General features: G+C 42.5%; 1 protein-coding gene across 10 annotated transcripts in view; it reads left to right on the top strand.

The window, feature by feature from the left end:
* DYNC1I1 (dynein cytoplasmic 1 intermediate chain 1) overlaps nt 1–24,496 on the top strand; it is a 211,901-nt gene that overhangs the window by 8,709 nt on the left and 178,696 nt on the right. For 6 of the 10 annotated variants that reach the window (XM_041466637.1, XM_041466645.1, XM_041466644.1 and 3 more), the window contains exon 1: nt 17,887–18,144. The exons of the other annotated variants lie outside the window; for them this stretch is intronic. The gene's annotated coding sequence lies outside the window, so the exon portion shown is untranslated. Of the gene's footprint in view, nt 1–17,886; nt 18,145–24,496 lie in introns of those variants that run through there. 10 annotated transcript variants of the gene reach the window in all.

Consider the following 24,496-nt stretch of genomic DNA (forward strand, 5'->3'; position numbering starts at 1 on the left):
GCCTCTTTAAAACAATTAGAGGAGAGGACCCAGGCATAGCTGTTGTCCCTCTTTGTGCTAACAGGAATGGTCCATGGGATGTTGTGAGGGTTGGCATCCATGCAGGCCAACACCCACACCTCTCTGCACCTCTGAGTAGAGTAGGGAAGAGGGTTGGTTTGGGGAAGAGGGTGATGGTGTCTGAACGGAAGACCTAGTGCCTTATCCTTTAGGAAAGTCATTTTTCAGTCAGCTGCACAGAAACTTCCCATTTGGCACAGGGGATATTATTGAGGGATAGGAGAGCTCTGGCCAGCTGTGAAGAGACAACAGTAGGCATAGCTGGAGTAAGGGCTGGACTTGGACGGCACTGAAGGCATGCATTTGTGTGAACCCCTGTGTCAAGTGGTTTAGCGATTGGAATGGGGTTGTCCTGAGTGTGGAAGGCTGTGAGTCTCAGGTGGGCACTAAATCCTCAGTCCCAGCTCTCACTGACCTTGAGCAGTGTTCAGCACTGTGTTGAGAGCCAGTATCCTGTGCTTTATATTAGGGTAGATAGTGGCATTAGAATTAGGGTAAGAGTTACCCTAAGAATTGGGAGAGTAAAAAGAAAATTGCAAGAAGCTAAATACCATCATGTCCTGTGGGATCTGCTTGGTCATGGGCAGTCTGGGGTTGACAGTGCACTTAGACAACATTTTCATCAATGTACTCAGGTCATGTATTTTCTTGTGGGCACTAGTCACTTTGCTATTTTTACTTCAAGGATTATTTCAGATTTCTGTGTAGGGACAGAAAGAAACTGAGTGGTTTTATACTACATATATAATTTAGAGTTCAAATGAGATTTGATATCCATACAGGGCAATGGTTTGATACTGATTTCTGTGAAAACTTTAGTCCCAAAGTGAACAGTGAGATTTTTGAGGATATCAATTTTCCATGAGTATAAACTCATATGACTTCTTTTCCCTGACAAAATACTGGTGAGAATTGATCCTAGTTCTGCAAGAAACTTCAGTACAATTTTGCACTAAAGATACAAAGCATGGAGGACAATGAACAAGATAGTACATTAGTATATTCTTGTCATCTATTTCTGTAGAGGAATTCCTCATTGATCAGGGGCATGGGTTGCCCCTAGAGGGATTGGACAAGCCAGCCTTAACCTAACAAAGGACTGATGTCCTTGGGGTCACCTTGAAGGCCCAGAAAGAGGAAATGTTGCGCTGTTGCAAGATGGATGTTAGAGCGGATGCATTAACCACGAAAAGGGCTGTACCCAATCATGCGGTGCCTTGACGCTTACCAATGAAATAGAGTAGCAGACGCGTGATCAAGGCTGTGCAACCAGTCGTAGATAGTTGGCTGCCACATGCGCAAGGGAAATGTGTATAAACAGAGCATTGTTCAGGCAATAAAGGGAGAACGATATGTAACCGTATCAGTGTGATTGTCGTTACTCAACTGGCTCTCCGCGGGATCCTCTTCATATTTCCAAGGAAACAGGTTGTGAGCATTTGAACTAAGTCTAGACATAATTAGAGCCTGGATTACATCTGCTGCATGACATAAACCCAAAGCTACTAGCTTGTGGTGGCCTACAGCTGGCCTGCAGGCCTCAAAGTATAAATAATTATAAAATTGTAAGGGAAATATGTGATCAGTTACATCATTACCTTACTTATATAATTCGGCCAGTAAGAGCAGGCCCAGGCTGTTGGAAACTCAGGCTTCTATTGGCTGGCTGACCAGGAAGTAACTGGCTCAGCCAATGAGGATTGACCTCATGGGCCCCTAAGGTATATAAGGGAGCAAGATCTGAATAAAGTGAACTGCTGCTGCATGGACTCAGTGTGTTTTGTCACTGGTCTGTCTCCGAAAGTGTGACACTAGCTCAAATAAATAGAAAATGTTTAGTTTAAGGAAGATATGAAAGACATAAACATAGAGGGACAACTTCGTTTCTGTGAGGACCATGGCAGTTGTAGTTACGGTACTTTAGAAACAGCCTATTTATGAAAACTAGGCAGCCATGCAACAGTATGGCATTCCTCTTTTACTCTGGCAGACAGTACTTAAATATTATCTTGCAACTTAACACAATAATATGAGAAATATTTACTATTGCGTGGACCTTTTCTCCTCCTTGCAACTGAATTCATTGAAGACACATTATTTTTCTCATTTGTGAAGCGTCCATGTTTCCATAACACAGTTTTTTTCCCCACTGTGGAAAGAAGCAATTCCTCGTTCACTGGCATTTGTTTGAGAGCTTGGCATGCCAACACGTGACCAAGTGTCCACATGCAGCAGGGTTTGTATTTTGGCTCTGAGCAGAGGTGGTAAGGGAAAACATGATATAAGTGTACAGAAATAGACTGGGTATTTAGGATTCTAATCAAGTCATCAGATCTAATTTCGGCCTCTGGTAAGGCTAAACCTATTTTCTCATTCAAGACAGACATTCTGTGATATTCTGGAGGAAAATGCTATAGAGTTGAAAGTTAAAATTTTCTTTGGAATTGAAAATAATTCTTCTGATATTATTCTATACATTCAAGTTTTCTGCCTAAAATCAGATAAAGAAAATTATTTTAGAACTGACAAATGCCTTTTACGTGCCCAGGTTTCTGGTAGTCGAGCTCAAAACATCTTAAATGGACAACTAATTGTTCTTTCAGAAAGTTGACTTGCAGACTGACACTGAACAGACAGACACTACTGTATCCCATCTTTGGCATTGTGAAAATAACTGCTAGGGAAGCTGTTGCAAAACAGAAAGGCTTGTTCTTACTGGCCCAGAAAAAGTAAGTTTCTGCTAAGTGCTTTTAACTAGAGTTTGGTCCTGAAATCATGCTGTGCACTGTGCAAACATAATGTATATAGCTGTTAAAAGAAATGTGTGTTGTAGCCATTCTTGGTAAATAATCAGAGAAAACTTTCTAAGTTAATTATATTCTATATTCAGAAAAAGAAAGCCAAATTTTGTAAAACCAGAGTTATTTTCTCTAGAAAGCAAAAGGTTTTGAAATGGACAGTAGGCATTGTTGACTAATCAATTCTGTCTGTGTTCCTTGAGACATTGCACCCCAGCAGATTTCTGTGGCAATGCGGGATGTCATGACAGCTAACCCAGCGTAGCTTAGATTTGCCTGTGTGGCACTGTCTAAGCTCAACGATGTTGCCTGCTGAGATCCTGAAATGTTTTCTTCTCATAATGCTGATCTATTATTTTGCCTGGTTGCAAAGTCCTACTTAACACTCTTATTTATTTCTATTTATTTTTATTTTTATTTGTTTTCAGTGTGTTTAGTTGGGAATTTGAATGTATTTGGTGTTAGGTAAAGAGTTATTTGAATCATAATTGAAGATTTCTGAGAAAAAAATAACAATTTTCCAAGAAGAGTCCTCAGGCTACTGCTACCAAAACCAGCCTGTCACAGTATTATTTTATATATCCAACAGACAATTCTACAGGATGTAGTAAATCTGTAAGTACTTTGGAGGTTACTTTATTTCAGATTCCAGAAAAATAATCTTTCTTTTTCCTGAACGTTTTTCCCACTGTTTTCTGTATTATTTGCAAGCTATCTCATGTTTCTGATGGCTAAAAATGAAACAGGACTCTTATCCTACAGCACACATAATAAAACATAATAGAAAGGGTCCAGTCCCAAGTTCAGTCTCTACACACAAAGAGATCCTCAGATGGCATGGCAAAAGGAATCTTGGGTAGTTCTGTGGATCCTGCACAAAGGACTGCCAAAGCCATGGAAGTCAGTTCATGTCATCAGAGTTAAACATATTGCATAACAAGTTCAATATACAGCACAGATTTAGATAGTATTACCTGCAGAATAACAGTGATAACAACACTGTAGAACTTAACAAGACAGGAAGTTCCTGGAAGGCATTTATGATAACTTCTTTCTCCAAGTGATAGGGAAGCCAGTTAGGAGAAGTGCATTGCTGGACCACATCCTCACCTAGGAGGGGCTTGTTTGGAATGTGAAGATCAAAGGCAGCCTTGTGTGCAGGTCAGCCTGCAGTGACCATGAGGTGGTGGAATTCAGGATCCCAAGGGCAGGGAGGGTGGAAAAACAAGGTCAGACATCAGGACAGTAGACATCAGGAAAGCAGACTTTGGCCTCTTCAGAGATCTTGAAAAAAAAGCTGTGTGATGAGGCCCTGGAAGAAAGGTGGGGCTAAGAAAGATGATTAATATTGAAAGCTCACCTCCTACACACACAAGATTGTTCCATCCCAGTGAATAAAAACTCAGACAAAAATTTCAAGAGAGCTATGTGAATAAACAAGTTGTTCCTGGCTATACTCAAACACAAAAAGCATGCAAGGATGTGTAACCTGTGAGGAATACCTGTGAGAATCATTGTCTGAACATTGGGAGATGAAGTTTGGAAAGCTAAAACCCAGCTGGATTTGAATCAGACCAAGGGGTGATGGGGACAACAAGAAGGGCTTCTGTAAGTATACAGGTGGCAAAAGGAAAGCTAGGGAAAATGTGGGCACCTTGCTCAATGAGGTGGTGCTTCTGGCTACACAGGGCATGGAAAAGGTTGAGATACTGAATGCCTTCTTTGCTTCCATTGTTACTAGCCTTCAGAAATCCCAGATCCTGAAGACAAGGAGGAAAAACTGGATCAAGGAACATGTACCCTTGGTGAAAGAGGGTCAGATCAGGGAATACTTAAGTAAACTGGACATACATGAGTCCATGGGTCCTGACAGGATGCTGAGGGGCCTGGCAGATGTCATTGTGAGGCCACTTACAATAATTGTTCAATGATCTTTGATTGTTTGTGATGGCTGGGAGAAGTACCTGAAGACTGAAGGAAGGTAAATGTCACTTCTATCATTCAGAAGGGCAAGAAGGAAGACCCAGGGAACTACAGGCTGGTCAGCCTCACCGTGATACCTGGGAGGGTGATAGAACAGCTAATCCTGGAAACCAATCCCAGGCACATGAACAATAAAAAAAAAAAAAAAAAAACCCCAAAAAAAAAAAAAAAAAAAAAAAAAAAAAAAAAAAAAATCTGGAGTAGTCAGCATGGCTTCCCTAAGTGGAAGGGCTTGAGCAACTTGAGAAACTTGTATGATGAAGTGACAGGTCTGGTAGATGAGGGGAAATCTTTGAATATTGTTTACCTGGACTTCAGTTAGGCCTTTGGCACCATCTCCCATAAGATCCTTATAAACAAGCTGTTGCTGGATGAGCAGTAAGGTGGGTTGAAAAACAGCTGAATGGCCAGACCCAGGGGCTGGTGATGAGAGGTATGAAATCTTTGCTGGACTCAGTATGTCCATGTCTGTCTTCTGCTGGGACCTCAGAACTGGACATAGTACTCCAGGTGTGGCCTCAGCAGTGGTGAGTACAGTGAAAGAATTACTTCCCTTGACCTGATGGCAGCACTCCTCCTAATGCAGCCCAGGATCCCAACAGCCTTGCTACACAGACACATTGCTGGTTTATGTTCAATTTTGCATCTACCAGGACGCAGATCTACTGCAAAGATGCTTATACACTGGGTGTCCCCCAGCATATACTGGTGAATGGGGCTGTTCCTCCCCAGGCTCAGGACTTGCCCTTTCCTTTATTGAACCTCCTAAGCTTCCTGCTTACCCATCCTGTCATGGTCCCTCTGGATGGCAGCACAGCGCTCTGGTATATTAGCCACTCTGCCCAGCTCCCAGATTTGTGTCAACTGCACACTGGCAGAGGGTACAGTCTGCCCTGTCATCCCGACCATTGATGAAGATTTTGAACAGAATTAGACCCAGCCCTGACCCCTGAGGTACGCTGCTGGTTCCTGGCCTCTGACTAGACTCTGTGCCTCAGATGTTCAGACAGTTTCCAGTGTACCTCACTGTGTATGTCTGTCCAGGCCATGCTTCACTGGGTTCTCTGTGAGTTTCTTGTGAGAGACAGTGTCAAAGGCCTCACAGCAGTCCAGGCAGACAATGTCTGCCACTCCGCCCTTGTCTTGTACTTTCTTTACAGTTTGCCTCTAATTTCTATTTGTAACTCCCTCATTATGGCTACCACGGTGGCAGAGCTAAGTGCACCAGTACAGTTTTGACAACAGGGATCTTCTCAAGGAGAGGACCAGTTCCATTGCTGTTTTAAAGCCTTTAACTAAGAAGTGTAAGAGCGTAGACAAAATTACCCCTCAATCCTTGGGGGACGTGAGTCATAGCTAAGCAAGCCTGTGGTCCTGCTGCCCGGGCAGAGTGAATTGTGTCCCTGACACCTAGTGGTAACACGGCGCTGTGTAGCAGTAATTGAGTCTCTGATGCTTGCTTTATTATGATGTTCACACTTTAAAGAAGTGTTTTATTTTCCTTTTGTATGTATTAACCCCCTTCGTACTAATGAAAGATTAAGAATCAATCAATCTCTGAAGTCTTAATGGAAGTTCTGGTATATAATGAGAAACCTCAGTAAATAGGAGGATTGAGAATACTGAGTAACTGTATTTTACTAGCAGTGTATCAAACACGAGTATTTGAACAAATTCAAAATACAGAGTTGAGTAAGGAAACAAAAGTGGTGTTCTTGTAATAAGTAAAGACTTATTAGGGCTGATTTTCTTATCTCCTATAATTTAGACATAAAACTTAGTTATTAAATAAGAATTTAAATGGGAAAAAATTAAAAATGAATGGTGGCTGTCCCAATTACTCTGTATATGTTCTGCTATGGAATACATCCATACCCTTTCATTCTCCCGTCATATCTTCCTGAAAAGTTTGATGGTTAATAAAGCTATATATGGTGAAATTATTTTTGCAATAAGAATTAAAGGGATAGGTTCATGGACTAAGGACATAATCTTAAGTATACAGGAACAGAGTCTATGGTTTGTGTGATGGAGAGCAGAATCATCAAGATGAGATGCTGGGGACTGGTGCTGTGGAGCAGCTCACTCTTCTGAAAGATCCCAGCCACTTCATCTGGAGACTGAACATTCAAGTGCTTCCCATAACCAACTTGATTGACCCTGACTTATCTGAAAATGACTATGAAAATGTACTATTTAAACAGAGGTAGGAAGAGCACTTACAGTGGAAGGTTTACTGTGAGCACCTCTGTGGGGAGAGATCACAAAACATGAAAGAGGCTGCAGTTTTAGGTAGCAGAACGTGGGACAGATGTCAATGGAACAAACCTAAGAATCCGTCTATGAGGTTCCCAAATGCAGGCCTCTCTCTTACTGTGTCAATGGCCATGCCAGCCTGATCTCACACCTCAAGAGCCACTTTGTACATAACTCAGCTTGTCTTGAAGGAGGATGATGACCTGAAATAATTGCAGAGGCATGGCAGTGGTATGTAATGCAAAAGTTTCTCCTTCAACATGACACCAGATGGTGATTCTACATATCTGCTCGTGTGAAGTTTTGCACAATGCACATTACATGTACTTTGAGCAAGGGGGATTTTGGCACTGACTTACATGTAGTCATCATTGGCTCCTGTAAAAAAGACAGGAGCCTGGGGCTTGTCACTGGAATGTTGCATACTTATATATTTCATACAGCTCACTGAAACCTTTTGCACAATTTGTTTCACAGCTGATGTACATGTCAGAGGTTTGGGAACAAGGATAGAATACTCCCAAATATTAATAAAACCCACAAAACCCAAAATACATAGAATTAAATAATTTAATTATCTCAGCATGCATTGAAATTAATTGAAATGAAGTCTCCTGGTATACATAGGAAAACATTATTCAGATAAAGTGGGAAGATAAAATCTTTATTAAAAAGTAGAATATTAGCTGTCTTTAGGATAGTAATTTTTTTAAATGTGCTCTGCTTTCCACTGATTCATATAGGATGAATCAGTGGAAAGCAGAGCATCTGGTCATGCTGCAAAAAATATGTTTATGTACTGGAGACAGTTGTGTGTATATTGTCTAGACACATACACAGAACTATTTTTATTTTCATCGTAGTCATGGTGAGAAAACCATGCTGAGTGAGGATACATTCATCTTCCTAGTATAGAGTGTGGCATAGGTAATGGTTCCTCTGGTTCAGTTTGACATTTTTCACAGATACTTACTTTTCTATTAACTCTGTGAGACCTTTATAGTAATACCACAAGGGTTGTTTTTTAGGGGATGTGTTGAAAAGCAGTATGCCTTTATAAATTCATCTACTCTGATTAATTACAAACACAAAACTTCATCATCATACTAAAGTAGCGTAAAGTTAGCAGTGCCCTTCTAGTTCTTTATGAGATCTGCTGTGTTTTCTTTACCTGTGTAACCCTGGAACAGGATTTTTAGGATGTGTAATACAATGGGTGGACAATTGCAGCACCTCTGTAAACTTTCTACTCCTAAAGCTGCTTATAATGCTTTCAACATTATTTAATGTAATCATCATTTTGCCTTGCTATTGTTGTATTTATAGCACATTAATAAAGCTGCTGGTGGTGAGGAGGATTTTACATCTGTACTGTACTGCAAAGCGTGACAGTTAATTTTCAAAAACTAAATCCTGCTAATGAGTTACTACTCCTGGATGGTTTTGGAGAGGCATTAGTAATATGTGCCAGATCTGGCAGCTGTGCTGCTGGGAAATGGTGAGATGCAGGAAGCAGACATGGACTGCAGGCAGCTGTCAGGAAGGTATCAAAGAAAACACTGCTCAGCAGGTGCAGCCTAGGGAGAAAGGGGCAGCACTAGCCACTGACACAGAAATGGAAATGGCTGAGATGTAAGCTGGTGGCACACCATGTGAAATACACAGTCCCAAGGTTGCAGCAAAGCCTCTGCTGTGCCATTAGCTGTGACTGTGGAGGAGCAGGCCGTGACAAAAAGTGAATCTCTCACAATACACTTACACAGTATTTTACAATGGATGGCTACAGTTGATGTGTAGTTCCTCTGACTAAAAGGTGTCATCCACATTTAGGCTACAGGCATCTCCCAAAGCTGCGGCCTGCGTTCAGTCATGCAGCAAGTACCTCCTTCCCCTGCTTATTCAGCGGGAAGCCTGGAGGCATTGAGGGCTGTAGGTGGAGCTGTTCAGTGCTCCAGCATCCCGGAGCTGCTTGCCAAGGTGGCTGCAGGGCAGCTGCTGAGAGACCCCTCTCCCATGTAGCATACATAGCTCTCCGGAAACAAAAATACCTTGGAAGCCCCACGTTCTTTCCCAACAGTGAGACCCTCCCTTTGTAACACAAGGTCCCAGAAATGCCCACTGCAGGGCTGGAGGGCAGCAGCACCACTAGGGACAACAGATCTCCATCCTCGAGTGGAGGATTCCCACACCTCAGCCAATCACTGCTTTTGCCAATAACACATATGTCAAGAAGAAATACCTTATCTCGGGAATAGCTGGGGTAGGAGAGACTCGCAGCAAGGCACGAGTTGCACTGCTTGTGCAGTATTTGCCCAAGCAGTTCCTTGGGCAAATACTGCACAAGAGTCAAGACAACACTGACAGATTTGTCTGATAATAGATAAGTTTTCATGGGAAAAATGTGATCCTAAGTTTGTGTTGAGGTCCTTCTTTCATGCTTTCCTCAGACCCTTGGCACCATACAGCCAATTAGACTCATGGCAGCTCTGCATCAGCCCTGATGGATGATGCTAAATAGCCCCGCTGTAAGCAGGTCAAACAGTGTGCATGTATGGAATCAGTGCCTGTCTTAGCTACTCCAAAGCATTCTCCCTTTCCTTGTGAAGGAGGCTTCTCCCTCCTTCACAAGGAAACAACCCTTTCCAGGAGGTCAGCAGTGTCAACTGGGGCCTCTGAGATGACATAACTCTGGCAAGAACTCTCTTTTCTCCTTCACATTGGACATCATGAACAAGCAGACAGTTTGGGGATGCCCTGCACTTTGCTCACATGGTCCCAATAAGGAATGTGAGTCCATGGGTTTTCAGGTGGCATCTGACTGATGCTCTGCTCTGCAGCTGCCTGCACACAAGGAATCTGGGATGTGACACTGTTGCTGCAGTGAGGGAGTAAGTTCATAGGGCAAGAAACAAATCACTTAACACAAGTCTTTTCATCCAGCATGACAGGCAGTAAGATATCAATGCAGATACAAGATGTCTACTAATGACACTACTGATCACTCATCACTGAGACACCACCAAGCCAATGCACAGTACTTATCTTCTGACCAGATTATAGGTTTTTCCTTTCTTTCTGCAGACCATTGCCAGATGTCTCACAGGCTATGTGGGAATATGATCTGTGGATGGGCACTTAGATGATCTGGCCACCACAGAGTCTGACCACTTTTAACAGCCCAGGAGGTAAGACAGACTTAGGAACACCAACTTTGACCTCCCTAATACTCCTTCTCTCCCTAGTCTCCATTGTAGCTCATCACTTCCAGCATACAGCTTTCTAGAAAAAGAACTTTTCTTCTAGCATGACCTTGATTTTATCTTCTGAATCAAGTGTTTCATATTTTGGGCTGTTTTCTAAAGATGTCCAATGTACTCCAGAAAACAGAGGAAAGCAACTATTCCACAGCAAAATGCTGAGGCTCTTTGGCACTGCAGAGCACTGTTGTAACTGTGTATTTCATCCTGGATATATTTCCCACTATCAGTTACTATCCCAGCCCTTCAAATAATGAGCTCTGTCAAGGTGATGTGCAGAAGGAAAGCCAGTACTCAAGTGAGGCCCTGCTGTACTTGATGATCACAGCCCCAGAGGCAACACAGGTTGCCACTGCTTGGGACCATGAATTTCAGGCAGATATCTCCTTTTTTTTGGGTGGACAGACATAGCATCTTTCCTCCTTCCATTCCTGTCTCAACATCGTCTGGGCTGTGCTAGACTGACATCTAAACTTGACATCACAGCAGCAACATCTTTGACCTTCACCACCTCTCCCTTTACTGCTCAGGGAATGATTGTGCTGTGACTGCTCTCAGTTATTCACAGAGAACCAATCCTGGAGCTACTGTCACCTCAGCCTCTGCAGCAGCTGCCAGACCTTTCCTCCTCAAAAGGCTTAGGGGTGAGTTCCTCTACTACAATCCGAGTAAACAAGGCAGGTGCCACCATCACTTTCAGACCCTCCCAGTTCTTCAGGCCTATAGCTTTTGGACCCTTGCCTGTATCTTGCAGAGCTTCTTGTTCTGACCCTGTCCAGAGCTGAAGTTTATTCCAGACCCTAACTCTCCCTAATGCCTATTCACTCAAATTGTCACTGACTTTATAACCATCTAGTGTACCATCACCTAACTAAGCCTTCTGTCTCCATCTCTTCTGTAGTCTTCACTAACATCCAAGTTAAGAAGAGTGGGGCAGGAGATTTTATTCTCAGTGGATAAAATTCAGTCTTATCCCCAGCACTTCATTCTAGAGATGCCTTTTGGTGCAGACATAATTCTGTAACACCTGGAGAGAGCAGGCAGGCAGTCCTTGAGAATGGCACAGGGCATGAAATGTCTACATAACAAAGCTTAGTGGGGATGTGTTATCTCTATGTACATGAGAGTGACATAAGCATCCCTCAAAGCAAAATGCTGGAATTGTACTGCCTACCAAGCACAGACATCCCATTCAGGACATGGGTGTATTAAAAATTGTGGGGAAGTCAAGGTGAATTGTTGCCATTCACCACAATGTCTAAAGTGACAGTGGATGCTTGCCTACTTTAAGTTACAAGTCATAATCTCAGTGTCCTGTGAGCTGAGAGATTCCAAAACATCTTATCTGCATACCTTACCTGCTATATTTCACACATACAGCACTCTGTTCCACTGTGGAGTGAGGACAGATAGCCCTGTTCATGTCATGCTAAGCAGTCCTATTATTCATTTTGTCTGTGTGGAAGCAGACTCCTTCCTCTAGACTGAAATGTATAATTGATTTTATTTTCTAAAAGCCTGGGTATGAAGACCACTTGTCTGCTGAATTTTAATTTGCCTTGTCTTGGTGGAACAATCTGTGCTGCCATATCTTTTCCCTTAGGCTTCTGTGGTATGATGGTTTCTGTGTCTGAAAGCTCATAGCATTCAGTAGAAATTTGTCCAACTCCTCTAGTATTTATTTTTCGATTTCAATGAGAAAAATACAAACCCATCCACAACGCTAGGCAATGGCAGCTATTTGGGATCAGAAGCAATGCTGAAATAATCATGCTCACACAGTGCAATAATAAATTTCCTTAACCAAACAGCACTTTGAAGCAGTGGAACAAGCCCACCCCAGAACTGCTTTATCAGCTATCCCCTTTTAAGAAGATTAAACTGTTATATTTCTCTGCTGCTGCTTTCATCTTCCCTCTGTGAGTGTCATCCAGGCCTCCAGGCAAGCATAGCTGCTTATCCTCATCTGGAGACTTTAAGTCAGGAAAAATGAGGGTGAGAGAAAAGAAAAATTACAGATATATTTGTCAATAAGCAGTGAGTATGTATGCGAAGAGCATGGTTAAAAAATGGAAGCCATGGCCAGGGCTGGATGCCTCAGGCCCCAGATGAGTGGTTTTCTAACACTGCAGCATAAACTCAGAGCTAGAACACTGCTTGAAAACTTTCATTGTGCACTGAACATTGATAGCCACTTCCACAAAGATCCAGATCATTACTGATCTTACAACAACCTGCTGTTGTGTCTGTAGATGGGGCATTAAAACCAGAATTTTCTATTAATTCACACCAATTATTCCATCCAGTTCATGGTTAAGGCATAATGAAAAGGCAAGCAAAGATGACTGTCTTGGGCAGGACAAAGTATGAAAAATAAGGGACATTTCAAAGAGACATTTTAGATGAATACTTCCCTTTAGAATCTTCTCTACATAATGCACTTCTACTTTCAATCGTATGAATAATTTGCCATAAGGTTCAATTTGTTGTCAAAAATAGCACTTATCTGCTTTCATACACTTTAATACATTTTCATGATGTATGAAATTCATGCATCACCTTGTATGTACCACTGATTTTAATCTGGGTAAAGCTAAGTATCAATTTAATATTTGGGAGGTCTCAGGAATCCTATGAAGGAGTAGCATGCTTTGGCATTTGCAAAAATGCAAATTGTTGTTGTTTTAAATCAAACATAAAGGTGTGGACTTCCAACCAAAGGTGGTATGGGGAAATGAGACAACCTTTTATAAAAAGAGCACAATAATTGTAAAGATAGCTGGGTGCTGCTGCTAATTCTGTAAACTCAGACATTTCTTTTGTTCCCTTCAACAAAACTATTGTGTTCTCAGGAACTCAAAACAGAAGCGAGTGGAGACAACTGTGTAGTTTGGTTTTTAAGAGAGCATTTCAGAATCTGTGTTCTCTAAACTGTCCCGTCCTGCCTGAAGCCTATTTCACTTCCAGGCACTGCCACTCAGACTGTGGAGCTCCTCAGCTTCCTCAGTAATTCAGAACATGAGCAGAGTAGCAAAGCACAGTAAAACCCTCCAAGCCTGAAGTCCTCTCCATGCTGCTGAGTCTGCATGACCATTGCCAGGAAGTGTCTCCCAGAACGTTCCACTTCCTTCCCAGGTTAGCTGCATTGCTGACATGCTTCCAAGCCCCTCCCAGTATACTGACTCTTTTCAAATAAAAGGAATTGGTTGCATTACATGGCAAGCACCTGCTATTTACAAAGACAGTAACAAAATTTCTGGAGCATTTCTTTCTGGCAGGCCATTTCTGTACCTTGGTTACAAGTGCAAAATCAGAAGATTGGGGAATTATGTGTTTTAACAGGCAGAGTCCCAGATGTAAAGGGAAGTTCATGATTCCTGTTTCAGATGTACAGAACTGTTGAATTTTAGGACAACAACTTTTTGGTGAAATGTTGTAGGAAAATGAGGAACAAAGCAAGAAAAGAGGCTTAGAAAAGAGCCTGTCACTAAAATAATTGTTTCTAGGAGCACACAGTTGCAACATGTTTGGAGAGTAACCCAAATCCAGAACAGCATGGAGCTCACCCATGTGCCACAGATCTCCCTTTACCTTCTACTTGTATACATCATCTCTTATTACTGATGTTTTTTCTGAAAAAGAATTTAACCTTTTTAAGATATGTGGGAGTTTTTTGGCTTTGTACATGTGTTTCGGCAAAGATCTTGGAACTGGCAATCTACCAATAGGAAATCAATTGACAGAGAATTAGTGGCTGTGTACCAGATAGATTTAAAATCTTCCTTTTTAGTCTTGAATGTATTGTGGATATTCAGACTTGCGGAGATTTCAGCTCAGTGATCTGCTTGGAGATCTAACTGATTTCAGCAAACAGTAAAAAAAGCTCTCCAATACTTTCCCATTAACTCTTTTCCTTTTTAACTGAGCAACCACCCATACATTTCTTACATGAGTAACTAACTAGTTCCCTTGTGAAGGAAAGATTTCTGAAGCCATGTGGAATAGTGCCCAATAGTGATTTTACTGCTGCAGCAGTAAACCTCACTTCAGAAGTGATATTCCTCACTTTTTCTAAAACTTGCTTTCATTCTGCCTTTTGATCCTTTGTTTAAATCATTACTTTTGAAAAGCTGCAAGGCATTTTGTAACATCCTCTGTTATTTGCCAAGCCTAGGTTATGCCTATCATGCAAAGTGTCTAAAATGTGCTGCCATTTCCACTAAGCCTTAGAAATGTCTGCTTTGCAATTAATTTTTAACCTTCAAGTGGCACAAATTTCCTAGAGGGTTTGCTCATTTATTAATGCCCGCTGTGATGTAGGAGTTGCTGGTGCCTAAGGCAGGGAAATGCAATGCACTAGTAATTATTACTAATTATTTGTCTTATGCTGCATCATAAACAGTTATTAGTTTGCCAGAGCAACTTATACCCATCTTCATTAATAACTTAAATGTGAACAACTCTATATAAAGTAACTTTAAAAAGAAAACATGTCAAATTGTTTTTCCTTGAATGTTTCCAATCTAGCAATTAACCACACATTGCATTTATTAATGTGCATAGAATCCCTCTTCTAGCTTACACACATTTTACCTGTGTGTAAGCTACAAGAGGGGAGACAGGCAAACAATAAATTTTTGTCATTTTAATAGCCATTTTCTACACAATCCATAATCTGTAATGGACCTCAAACTTTCCCTTAATCTTTGATTTCTCTCCAGATGACAGCATGGTGGCTGTGTGTCCATGTACAACTGACCTCTGCTGCAGGGAAGGCAGCTTGTCAGACGTCTGTAATTGCTGACCAGTTTGCCCTCTGTTGTTCTCATAAAGCAATCTGGGGCTACGATAACCACCTCCTGAAATCACAGAATGAGTATACACGAGTTTTGAAAAGAATATTAACTCTGTGCTACTGCACTTTCACCTGATGACTAAGAATATGTAATCAGAAAATGCTACTAGCAGAATATATTGAGTTGGATGATATTATGGATTTGTGTTTAAGGAGAAAATGTAGAATTAGTGGGTCATACTGAAATAACTGGATATTTTTCATTAAAAGGAGTTACAAATACATTATTGATCATAACTATTTTGTTTTGAAAAGGAAATATAATCATATCTTCTTGGTGCATGAAGATTTTATCCCTGCCTTGTAAAATCAGTGACAACAGAATTTGCATGTCTAGACCAAGAAATCCACAAAAATTGTGAGACCTTTTGCGGTGGAAGATTAGAGAAGACAAAGGTGAGATTGAGGACAAAGAGGACAGAGCATCACTTCTAGGGAAATTTGTTATTCCTTCAGAGAGCTCCTTAACTGGGGTGCTCATAAATTTTTCTTGAGTTCCTGGAGGTTGTTACTTGTAGGAACACCTAGCCTGTACTACCTAGGATTGCTTCTCTCCAAATTTCATTACAACAGTTTATTCTGAGGAGAAATTTGTGGGTTTGTTAATATACTACCCTGACCACTGAAGTATTTCTGAACTCCTCTGTACACAATTCCCCATTTTTAAATAATAATTTTACTAAATCGGTTGTTATGTTTGATGAGGATTTTTAAACATTTTTTTCCTTGACACATATATTTCCATCCTTTATTTTTTATACTTTCAATCACTTCTGGAATCACTTCTGGAAAATGTGAATATAATAGATATCAAAATTGTGTCCCATTGAACTGGGGTTTACAGGATTTTTTTAAGAAACATCTCACATAGTTATTACTAGAACACAAAATACCATTACTCTGTAACAAAAATTCTAGGGCTTAACAAGCTCTGGATATCCATTTAAGACATATATTAGTATGCCTGGTATCATAGATGTGATGTCATGATATGTGTGTGATACAATGGCATCATGGTTATATGGATAGGACAGCATGTTAACAATAGCAGGATCTCATCAGGCCCCATGGAGAACCAGTCTCATCTGTCAATTCAGGAATATTAAATGACTTCAAGGCCCTCTTAGGTCAGGAATAATTTAAAGCAATCTGCTGAGTTTGCAGGGAATTTGCAAGTGACATGCAATTTAAAGGAACCTAAACAAACTCTGTGGCATTTATGTTAAAGCTAAGGCCAACACTCCAACACTTTCATAAGCAAAAATCAGTTTCTGAAGTTCAGTTTTGGGTGTCTGATATTGAAAGGGCCTTGTTTTATTAAAGAGTTGCAAACCAAATTCACCAAACTCAAAACTTTTCAAATTGTGCATTTAAAACTACAGGGTTTTTTCCCACATGCTACAACCTGCAGATGTTTCTCTTTAGGGACTTCACACAAGAGCAAAAGATGAATCTTTTCTGATTCAACTCCAGTTAAATAGAGAAACTATTATTTCATTACTCTATCCTCACCAGCAATGGAAGCTTTTGCTTCTCTTCAGGATTCTTCGTCTTCTGGGCAGGCGCAGTCTGTCTAGGTCTGGCAGGAGCTGGAGGTGATGTGAATCCTTTATGGCTTTTCATTGGGCTGGGTATACCTCACTCTTCCCAGGACAGGCCCAGGACCTCAAATGACAGTGGCTGCAATTAGTGTTTCCCACCAAAAGAAAACTAGAGATGAGGCTCCAGGGACAGGGTCCTGGAGGGTACCTGTTGGACCAGAGGGATGGACAACAGTATGGTCAGGATACCAGGTTTTAAAGAACAAACCATGGTACCAAAATGTACATGTTTTCCTCATGTGTGCAGCAGCATACCTGTGTGCAATAAGGGAACGGGAAGCTGAGTTATCTACACTGGAGGTGGGTGCTATTTGCAGGAACATGGACTATCCAAAAAAGCTCTGCTTGGCACTTCTCCACCAGGAGTTGGATATGTCAGTGTGTGGAGAGAAGCAGGGGCAATGCTAGAGTTCTGGCCCTCCTGTCTGGTTGGTACCTGTACCTACGAATGGTATGAGGAAACAGGGGCAAAACAAAACCTCTGCCTTTGGGCAGTCTTGTCCTTATTTAACCATGAAAGCATCTGTTTCTGGAGCTCTCCCTGTTCTTCCAGAAAGGACTAAGCAGGAGCCTGATGCCGTGACAGTTGACCAGGCTGCTGTGGGGGTGATGCTGAGGCCGGCCTGGGGGACTATCCTAGGCAGCTTAGAGGGTGATGGCTAAGCCTTTGTGGGGCTGCCAGCTGCTGCCGTAAGGATGCTGATGGGGATGCTACTTCGGCTGTCGTGGGGCTGACGGCTGCTGCCGTGCGATGGTGTCAGGATGCTGTGGAGGTGGCGGTGGATGCTGCCTGGGCTGTCGTGGGGCTGACGGTGAAGCCGGTGTTGTGCTGACAGCCAGGCGGCCGCGCATCTACAGCTCGGCTGCTCCCGGGGCGAAGCCTGCGCCGCTGTGGGGGTGACAGCGAGGGGAATATCGCGGAGCCGAGCGAGCGCTCCTCAGGCCGGAGTTGCTGGGGGCCGGGCGGGGACACTGAGCCGGCCCCTCCGCCGGCACCTGCCCCTCGCCCCCGCGGCCCCGCCCCGGTCCCACGGGCGGCGGCAGGGGTGTCTGTACCGGGGCCGCGCGGGCGGAGGAGGAGGAGGAGGAGGCGGGAGGAGGAAAGCGGCAGCAGCAGCTCTCGGGAGGAGCCTGTCCACCGTGAGACAGCATATTCAGCCGGCGGCGGCGGTCCTGCCGCAGCGGCGGTCTGCACGACTCGGCTCGGCACGGCACGGCAGGGTGCAGCTACTGGCAGCAACCCTTCAGTCAGCGGGGCATCCCTCTGCTCCCCCGGTTCGGTGAGGGCTGCAAGGCGCCGGGAGCTGCTCCGCATCCCCCGGGCGCCGGCGGAGGTGAGGCGTCCGCGGGGCGGCGGGGCCGGGACGCGGCGGGGCCGGACCGGGGGGGCGAGTGGCGGCTGCCCTTGGGCCCGGCGCTGGCGGCGGAGGAGCGGGGCGGGAGTCGCTCCGCGGGATGCGCAGCGGCCGCGGAGCCTGGTGCGGCCGCCGGAGGCGCTCCCCGGGAAGGCGGCCCTGCCGGGCGAGCGGGCATCCCTGGCCGGGCGAGGGAGCATCCCGGCTGGGCGAGCGGGCATCCCCGGCTGGGCGAGCGGGCATCCCCGGCTGGGCGAGCGGGCATCCCCGGCTGCCAGCGGGAGCGGCCGGCCCTCGCCGCGGGTGGGCTCGGGCAGCCTGGCCGCTCGTCGGCGGAAGGGCTGCGGTGAGCGAGCCTCGCCGGCCTCGGCACCTGCTCCGGTCCCTGGGGCTCCTCTCGGCCCCGGTTGCAAGTGGCGGCCGCAGGCTCCCGCTGGTGCCTGAGCGCCGAACGGCTTAAAGCAAAAGGGGGTGGTAAAAGTTTTTCATCTGTAATTCTTCACACAGTGTGAGCGGTAGCGGGTTTGCTCAAGTCCAGGACGACAGCAGACTGTAAATGAATCTTTCCCCCTTAAGGTCATTCCCTAAAAGGGTGAGAAAAGGAAGGAGTCAACCAGCGGCCTTTTTTCACCGGTAGTGCAGTGAAATAGATTTTCAAAAGGATGTAATTGCAGTTACATCATCCTGGGAATCCCCCATGGTCAGCAGACAACATAAGGCCCCAGTTTTCCTAGACGAAACCCCTGTTTTATGGTCTGAAACAAAGTTTGTTTTTCTGTCAATATTGCCATTGACAGAAAGTACAGATTTGAGCTATAAATGCATATAACATAAGTATTCTTGGCAGATCAAGCAATCTAGCCTGCTAATATAGAGGGCATGAGATGGAAGCACCTGACATGAAGTTGGCATGTGACTTTGGCAATTGCACCTGGAAATTTATCCTGACATACAATGTTTTGTCAGTGCTTCGCTTCTGCTTGAGGACTTTAAAAGACATTGGAAACTGCACTAAATATCATGAAACACAGGACTGCAAAACCTGTTTCAGAATGCAAACTCCAGGTCCCAGGACTGCATGTCTCCTGATAGATGGTGTTATCAGAGCAGTCAGGGAATTTAATTTCTGTTACTACCAATGTGCTTTGTTGAAGTGCCTCATTTGTTCTTGCCAAGTTAATGGGGAAAAGTTACATTTGTTATTCTGATTCCTTTAAGCTTTTTTTTTTGTTTTGTTTTTTATTTTCATTTGAGATGGCATCTCTAGCAACATTCTCCATATTTGGTGAAGGCAGATAAAATTCCTTTTATAACTTCTCTGCAGCATTTTTCTGCAAGAATGGGTTTCTTCAATACAAACTTTGGGGCTGCATCTGGGTCTTCTCCCCATGGGAGTGCTCACTGTGACACCAGTACATCCTCTGCTTTGTTTTCTTTTCCCAAAATCATCCATTTATAGTTCGTTAAAATACAAAATGTGTTGTCCCTTCTGTACCTTCTCTGTGAACAGACTGTTTTGAAGATTGAGACTTACCATCGTCCTCCTTGTTAAGCAGGACTTCTGAGGGCCAGGTATGTGGAGATCCAAAAGATGGTTTAGAGTTAGGTTGGCTAGATTTCTCTCAGCTCTAAGCACCTCTGCCTCTAATTAATCTACCATAAAAATTCACTAACTGTAGTGCTGCCTTATGCAGAGTTTAGGAGAGGAATCTTTAAAGGAGCAGCAATAAACCACACCTTAGACATGCAGTAATTACTGGAAGTTTGGAAATCTGGCTTCTCAAAGAATAGTCAGAGAAATATTATTTTGTACCCAGCAGATCTTATATTAAGAACCTGACCTTCCAGCTCTTTCTATAGAAGGAAGGGCAGTGAGCTGCCCTCCTTTGTGATGCCTTTCAGTGGCTATTTTTTTTTCATTATTGAAATGTGTTTGTTTTTCAGTGTATTTTTCCAGCTTCAGGTTTCTGGTTCCTGTTATGCCTCCCATAGATAAAAGCCTTGCTTTAGCAGCTGTCTTCAGTGTAGGTACTCTAAACCATGCAACAAGAACTTACCTGCCTTATTTTCAAATAAATTAACAGATTCAGTCCCTTGGTCTTCTTTTCTTTTGTAAGACAGGTTTCAAAAAGCATTCCATGCTGCCCTCTGTTTTCCAGCATGCAAGAAGAGAGAGAGGGAATACTAGACAGAGCTGGTTGCTCTGTCTGACAGGCTGTGTTAGAGGCACCACCATTGCAGGATATTGAACAATGATGTGAAATGGGCTGGAAGGGAACAAGATAAGGGATTGAAATAGAAAAAAATATAAGGCTATAGAAAGGCAGTGTTGTTTTTGAAAGCTTTATTTACTCCTGTTGGTGTATCAGTTAATCATGTGGTATCTTTCAGCTCCTCAAACTTAGCTTCTCACAGATATTTTAAACATATTTCTGGTCACTCTCTAGGACTCCTCAGGCTTATTAACCAGGGCTATGCCTCAGGTGCCCTGTTGAGCTTCTTTGGCTTGGTCTGACGAGCAGCAGAAGTAGCAATTAGGAATCTTTCAGAGTTACCAATGCCTAGTGCCAAAATGAACTGCTGCTTGGAGTTGATGGTGGGATGTTAACAGCATGACCCTCCTCCTTGTCGTTCCCCTGGGCTTGAATTTTTAGAGAAGTTGGAGAGAAGTAACGCTGAAATCCTCACTGAGGTGCACAGTGTAATTAATATCTGCAGAGATAAAGTCTGAGGCTTTCTGCAGCCATAGTCAGACCTAATGACCTCTCAGTGCAATACTCATCTGATAGTTACTGATTTTATTTTAAAAACCTTAAATGAAACAAACCATAATGACTCTAGATGTAATCTGTGTTTAAAAGGGACATTTTCCAGCGAAAATACTGATGGGATATGATGGCAAAATGCCCTTAGTAAAGATGCAACTTGTGTTAGTAAAATTGTGCTTTTGCCAGTGCAGCTTTATTTCCGTTTGTCAGGGTAACACAAGTTTACAGGTGAGTACACATTTACATGTCCATATGGGGGCTTGCATATCAGATGAGGGCTTGAATGGTCTTTCCCTCAGCTGTTTGTAAACTGGTAATGCAGGAATGGTACTGCCTAACAAAGAGATCCTGACTCAGTCTAAACCTCAGATTGATGCAATATGTCCCTTTGCTACTTGCTAATAATCCATCTAAAAGTGTGTTAGCTCTTTTGAGTTAGAGATGACATTGGGAGCTGTTGTTCACTTGGCCATCTGCAAGCCTCAAAATAAGACAGTATGCATGAGCTTGCTCCCCCAATACTGTTCATTTTACGTGGCATCATCTTGCCAACTTTTCTGGGAAAATGGCTACTTCCAGGCAGATGGCAGGAGCTGCAGGAAGCTGTGAAGCAGACTAATGTGTGAGCCACTAGATCTTAGAGATACAAGACACCTCTGATAATTTGTGACAGGTGATGTACTAACTCCTCCTGAGCTTAAAACTGTACCCCTTCTTTTTTTACTGGGCATTTTCAGCACTTTTTGTTGCACCTTTTGAGGCAAAAGCATGCTGATGGGTATCTGGGAGTGCAGTGCAGCATGGAGAAGGCATGGAGCAGGAGTGATGGTTTCTTGAAGCCTTGTGTGGGCAGCACACTCTAACTCCTTGCTCAAGTTTAAGGAGAGAGGGCTCAGCCCTATCACTGCTGACAGTAATGGGAGTTTCTCTCTGACTTCTCTGGTGGTGAACCGAGCTTATAGAGTGATGGCAGAAGTCAGCTGCCCTCAGTGTTGAAAGCCATGATGCTTCTCCAAACACTATTGAAGGAAATGAGAGCATTGCATTGACTTAACAGAGTTTTTATGAGTCCCTGTCTAACTGCTGCATTGACCTGTGTGCAGATATCTGTGTTACCTGATGAATAACAGCTACTTAGATGTCTCTTGTGATTCTTGGATCTTAATCTTACAGTAAAAGTACATGTTTTATATTTAACACTGCTCTCATGCGTGTGAATCAGCTGATCTGGAGAGACAAGTTACATCAACCTGAGGAACAGACCTCCTGGGAGTCCTTCTGGAGCAGAGCAGTTCTACCCTGTGTGTTCCCCAGATGCTGGCTGACTGTCCCTGCTTGGCCCTAGAATAATTAATCAATAATTTGGTGAAAGGAGAAGGCTCATTTATTGCCACCCAGCAAAAAACCATTACAGAAGGGATCTTTTAAGGACCTTTTTGTTTGTTAAGTGATATCTTTTCTTCACATTTCTTTTCCCTCTTGCTATCATTCTTTGACTCTTACCCTTTTCTCTTTTACTCAGTACTTGTCTTAACATCACATTCCCTTCTTGCTGGCCTTTCCTTCCCCTCCCCTTTGTTTTCTCTCCCTAGCATAGACATTATATTAGTTCCTTGGTCTTTTCTCCCTCCAGCTGTGATGTGGTACAAATAATTCCAAATCCTGCTCCTCAGTTATTAATTTTTCACTTCAGCCCAGCAGAAAGATGCAGTGTGTTTTGTGTTCAAACAATGGGGAGTTATAGTAAGGCAAAGACACAAAACTGCCTAGTATGATTAAATATAAATAAGTATAATAGAGGATCTATTTCTTATCTATTTATATTGCTTTATATCAAGCCTTCCTTGATTCTAATATTTTCAGGCTGAATTTGAGAGAAAAAGCTATGCTATGTTAGTACTGAAACTATGCTGTGTGAGTACTGAAAGTTAATCATTGCAGGTCTTAGACCACATGCTGGGAAAATATGGATTTCTCTTGCCTTAAACTATTCACCCCTTCCGTTTTTTACCCATTAAAACAGATCTTAGCTTTTAAAGGGCATAGAGAGTCGTATTAAATCCTTACTATTCAAGGCATGCCCTTGTTTCGTGTTTTGCACATTAGGCCACCACTGCTAGGATCAGAGTGGTTACCAGGTCACTTGGTAATTGGGGCAAAGACATTTCAAATGATTGCTATTACATATTTCTAGAAATTAAAATATGTAATAAAGCCAGGTTACCGGAAAAAAACCCCAACCAAACAAAAAATAACAAAACAACAAACTAACCCAGACTGTTTCTAATGTTTTCTTATATTTGAACCTGTCTGTCCGGGTTTAAAGAGTATTCCACTGACACCAAGCTTTTTAAAGAATTTCTTCTCAGATTCTCACAGCACAAAGTTGGGGGACTATCTAAACTTGTGTGACTTATTTCATAATACATGTTTATCTTCTCTTTTAGTAATATAAAAGATTTGCCGCTTTCAGTAATCTTACTATTCAGTCATATGATGTTGTTTCTTTCATCATTTTGTTTCTAGTTACATTTTAAGCAATTGCTGAACCAGAAGGTGGTTTGTATCATAATTCTGATGTATTTCTGATCTTAGATTGCCCCTAAATGAATTAATTCTTTGTCCTTTTTAGCTCAAACTGCTCATAGAGCTTTGTCACACGCTTGTGGCACTTTGTTACAGACTATCAACTTCTGCCCGTCTTCTTTGCCTAGGAACACAAACTACTTCTGCAAAAACCAGAGAAAAGATAGTTCAGGTTATATGTGCTTATGACTGTAAACTGTGTTGTGCATTAAACAATGAATGACTTAAAAAATCTATAACCTTTTGGAATGAAACAAGAAATTTGACCTAAATCATACCCCCTAGTGTGCAGTTAGCTATTCATGTACATAATCTGCTGCACTTGGCAAAGCCTGTGAATGTTGTATTCTTGCCTTTCACTATCTCCACAGCAGTAATAATAATACAAGAAAAATTGTGCTGATGGGATAGGAGGGTATTGTACTGGAGACAAAATAAAAAAAACAGTGCTGCCATTCTCTCTTTGTACTGAAAGAGCCCGTGGGAAAACTGTCCCTTTATTTCTCACAATATTTTCTTTTTCACAGAAAGCTGAATAGCAAGAAAATGCAGGAAAGCCTAGTTTCTCAGCCTTTAAGGGCCTCTGAAAATATTTTAAAAACACCTTGTGCAAATTCAGTACTTTGTCTGATACTTATAAATTATAGAGCCTTAAGATTTTTCCCATATGCTTAAAGCATAGAACTCAAAAGATGACAGTAAGTTATACTCTTTGGTAGGGGCTAAAAGATGGAAAAAATTCTGTGTTTCAGCCTTACTACTGGTGCTGTCCACACCTTTTACAGCAGCCTTTATATACATAAATATGTATATAAAGTCTTTATATACATAAAAATGTATATAAATATACATACTGGGTTTTATTGTTTACTTATCAGTGACTGTAGGGACAGGGAAATAAAAAACTCTAGACTTCCACACTGACAAACATATCAGTCTTTTTGAACAAAATTATATTAAAATGTAGCAGTAATATT

Source organism: Pyrgilauda ruficollis, unplaced genomic scaffold, assembly GCF_017590135.1.
Source record: "Pyrgilauda ruficollis isolate IOZ18807 unplaced genomic scaffold, ASM1759013v1 scaffold2, whole genome shotgun sequence".
NCBI classification, from domain to species: domain Eukaryota; kingdom Metazoa; phylum Chordata; class Aves; order Passeriformes; family Passeridae; genus Pyrgilauda; species Pyrgilauda ruficollis.